Here is a 4,740-nt window from a genome sequence, read left to right on the forward strand (position 1 = left end):
AAAATTCATTTTACCAAAGTTAATTCACACATTTCTTTCACCAGGGGTATCACACAAATTCATAATTGATGTCTTACTCCACTGAAAGAAGATTAAATCCTATTCAAGTGAGCAAAGATAAAAGATGGGGAACTGACATAGAACTAGTGATATAGACATTTAAAGCAATCATAGGACCATTCAGTAATTTTGATTTTCTATACAATGTTACTTCCTGCCCTGAAATTAAAGCTGGTCTTCAATGGAAAAGAACAGAATTCAGCTTCTATCCTCAGAAATTTGATGAAGACAAGTAGAAAGCATTGTTATTGCAGGAAGATGTGGAAAATCACTTGCAACTCAAGGGCAAGTAATCTCTCCATGCCTTTTTGGTTTGCTACACAGACTACATCCTTTTCCCCAGTTTTGGAGGATACAAACAAAACTGTTTAATCACTAATGTGCACAGATCTCAGAACCTGTTACTTTGGTGACAGCTGTTATAGAAATGTGATTGTATAGTGATGCACACCTGCCGAAATGAGCAGTTGCACAGATACTACAATCTCAGGCTACAACTTACACATCCATTTTATAACAAGAAAACATTGCTGAAAACAACAATATCTACAACAAGATGTGTCTACTCCTGACTCATTTATTAGAAGCCTGGAAAAATATAATACATACGCAATGTGGTGTTGTATTTCCCATTGATTCATTTATTAAATGCCTTTCACATTGTTCCCCCCCACTGTCCCCTGCCCCTAGTCCTGGCCACTCCCTCGGGTCCTCCTTGTTGGTTCCTGTACCCCAACTCTGCCCATGTACCACCCCATAGCCCCTGAGGAAAAGCCCCTGCGCCCGGATCACGGGGTCTCTCTGCCTCTGGGGATCGCTGGGACAAGATGTAAGATTAAAGATCCTCTAAAACCCTCATGGGGAGACCCTTCTCGCCTCCTTCGCTGCCACTGTGTTGTAAAGCTGATAGGTGCTGGAGCAAAACTGCAGAGCCATCCAAAATGGACTACGGGAGGGCGACAGTGGTTGTACTGCCCTAAGCAGCTCCGCTGAGATCTCAGGGAAAGCTGCAGCTTGCTAAGCTAAACCTAGCACTACAACAACACAAACTTCTTGTTCATAAGCAGTAAGAGTTACATCCATTCTGTAGTGTGTGCCTAAGGCTGAGAATTTCCACGTGCCTGAAGGAGACAAACAGATCTGTCATCTGACAAGTTGGTTTGTTGCAGTGGGTTAGTTCTTGCACTGGTTTAGCAAGCTGCGGCCTTCCCAGAGAGAGCAGCGGGGCTGCTTTGGGGAGAACGGCTGTTCCGCTCCCCTGCAGCCCTTTCGGGCAGCCCTGCACTCCTGCTCCGGCTAGCTGGGCTCCACCACATGGTGACGATAAAGGAGGCAGACGGGTCCCTCCATGTGGATCTCAGAGAAGCTTTTATTACATGATGACAAGCCAGTTCCCGGAGGCAGAGAGAGAGACAGGAGGTCAGGGAGCTTGGGGTCTTATCTGGGGACAAAGGGGGGGGCGGAGAGAGCACATGGACGAATCATCTCAGGGTGCAGGGGCGGAGCATGGGCGGAGTTGGGGTACTGGTACCAATAGGGAGAACCTGAGGGTGTGGCCAGGACTAGGAGCAGGGAAAGAGGGGACAATGTGGGAAAGGCAGACAATTTAATAAGAAAAGCAGTGGGGAAATACAACACTACATTGGTTCACTTTGCTGTTTCTTTCTTCAGCAATAAATTTGGATGTTCCCTCGATTGTGAATGTGCCATGAACAGAGAGAAGCTAAGCAAATTAGAAAATCCAAATCCTGCTCTCCATTACTCAAGATTGAATCCAAGCACCACCACATAATTTTAAGCAGCAGGACTTTCATCACTGCCTCCCTTCAAAAAATTAATTTTAGAAAAGTCACAACAGCCACCTATCCTAATTGCTTCAAAAGCACCATGATCACATGGTTGTGTCTTCTCAACTAAAACACCATCAGTTTCCAACAGTGAGGATTGAAGGCCCTCAGGCTGTGAAAGGTTTGCTCACTACAACTTCAATGCTACACAACAGCCATGTGCTACAAACCTCCTATCTCTAAATATTTGGAAAATTTACATCATCTGGGCGTTGAGCCCCAAGGTCTCTAAATATTTTAGGAAGAAATAGGTATTTTTAATTAATAATCAGGAACTAGAATTTCCAGTGTTAAATTTTCACAAGGTAAAAAAAAAAAAAAAAAATCAGAACAACAAAACAATACCAGGGCATTCTCTGACTTTAAAGCCTTAAATTCACCTCCTACTGTGCCCAGACTATGTTGCCTATCCTTCACATATGAAAGAGAAGCATCAATAGGCAGATCACTCTAGGTTCAAGAAAGGTCTTTGTTAATCCTTCTACCATTTTAAACCCTAGTAACACTTTCAAATTTCCTGCTATATAAAGATGCACCTTGTACTGATGTAACTAGGTTACAAAAATTCTACATGTGTTCAAGCGAGTTCTAATAGATAATATAATACAAGTCAGAAATATGCCAGCTCTGAATAAATTCTAGATAGTGAATCAAGTTTTAATTTGAAGGAAAACTGTGGTGGCCGGTTAGCCTGTGGTAGAAGGGACAGAGAGTGCTCTCGGTAAGACAGTCCCTGGTACCAGAGACTTAAGTCCGGTCACGGTGACAAAAGAAGCCTGTCGCAGAACGCTTCCTTCTGTTATGGTAATCTACCCCAGTTCTGCTGCCCGGGTTGGCTGTTGGCCGCTCTGCCCTCTTGCTACCTTATACGTTCCATGCCACAAAAGTTCTCCACTCCAGGTTCCCCCATTGGCCTCTGCCCCTCGCCACTCGCCCAGAGCTCTCCCATTGGACCCCATTCCCTAGTCCTGCCTTTGTACCGCCCCCATGCCCTCAGATCATTGGTTTCTGGCGCTTGCTCCACTCCCGTACTTAAACCTGAGCTTTGCATCGTTCTTGCCTTTGCCTCTGGAACCCTCCACAGTGTAGGAGCAATGAACTGCTCCTGTGGAATTCTGTGCAAAGACCCTTCCTGCCTCTTTGCCATTGAGCAGTGTTACTGAAGCTACCCATGCGTTTGTGCATGCGTGGGTGAGTGTGTGTGTAGCTGGATCCTGCTGAGCAGCTCGCTTTGGAGACACTTTTTAGAGATCGCTACACCTCACGCTCTGGCACAGAAGCTGCAGAGCCAGTGATAGCAATAGAAAACAGGTAGTCTGAATGTAATAACCTCTAAGTTAGATACTTACATTAGAAATTATTTTCAAAATTTAAAGTGCTTTAAGAGCTTTTGTCACACAGCACCTCACGCCAACCTGGTCTGTGAAAAAACTGAATCAGTTTAAATGAAAATTCAAAACCCAAACAAGAGCTAACCATATCCCATGGTGAGGGAAGGCGGGTAAGTGCAAAGCAGTAATGAGAAACAGCAGAATCCTCTCTCTGCGAGTACTTTATTCCAGAGTTAAGGCGCACAGTTGCCTGTTTCAAACACTGTCAAGCCCACAGATGGAACTTGCCATAAGAACAGCTACCACAGTGGCAACTTGAGAGAAGCACAGAAGGCAGGAATCTGTGACAGGAAGGTGCCGATTCCAGACCTGGCACAGGTGAGATGTGGTTAGCACATCCTAGTTAATGCATCCAGACAAAAAACTCTGGCAAACTGTGGGAAAGGAAGCAAGTGTTCTACCCAATATCACTGTTCAAAATCACCCTAAGTTATGGGACAGGTGGCATCTGTGACCACCAACAACCCTGATGTGCCCCCAGACTCATTTCTGGGACCTTCCACTGGAGGACTGACGCGATCCACAGTGTTACATCAGACAGTGTAGAACTTCTCTCAAGGGGAGGTACTGAATCGCTCCAAACCAAGCCTAGAGACACTTCAGAGACAGAGTCAGAGAAGCGGGTATTTGCTTTATTCAGTGCCAGGTGCGTGGGGGATCGCTCCTCCTAACACACACACAGAGCATTCCATACAGCACAGTATGAATATTCATCACATTCCTTGGGATAGGAGTGGTTAATACAAATTACTTCTTGGAAGTCATTAACATCATTAGCCTACGTGCCACGCATGCACTGTTGTTCCGGTTTGGCTGCCACCCCAAGACAACTGTGTACCCTGGTCACACTGAGGAAGGCTCCTCTTCTTCCTCGGGGGTCCTTCTGATGAAGGTTAGTAGTCTTCGTCACCATGCACTTTTCACCTTTCTTTCTGGAGCATGCGCAGTTCTTCCTTGGCTGATTCAGCGGTTTCTGCGCTCGTTTCAAACAGGTTCTGTTCCTCTTATCTTGACAAGGTGCATCGTGTTTCTCTTACCTTAACACGGCTAAGGCACATCTTGTTTCTAAGGCTTGTGATTAACATTTGCTGACTCTTAACAGTTAACTCGTGCTTACATGAGTTAACTATTGATCAACCCGTCTCCAGTGGGCATTCCCACGTGAACCTAAACATATATGAACTCATTGAACTCTTTGTTTCGTGGACTTCCCCCACCCCCATGGATCAACACTGCAGCCATCACTTTGACCAACAAACATCTGGAATTGCAACAATGTTGTGATCTTGTTGCTGGAGCTGTGTGTGGTGATATCTTTCCTCTCCCCTATGTACTCATATACTTTCTTTCTTTTCCCGGTATATTTTCCTAAGTGATATCTTTATACTTTCGTATTGTTCTATTTTTATAGACAATAACCAAAACAGCTACATACGTCTTTT

This window comes from Coloeus monedula, assembly GCF_965178545.1.
Source record: "Coloeus monedula genome assembly, chromosome: 2".
Classification (NCBI taxonomy): domain Eukaryota; kingdom Metazoa; phylum Chordata; class Aves; order Passeriformes; family Corvidae; genus Coloeus; species Coloeus monedula.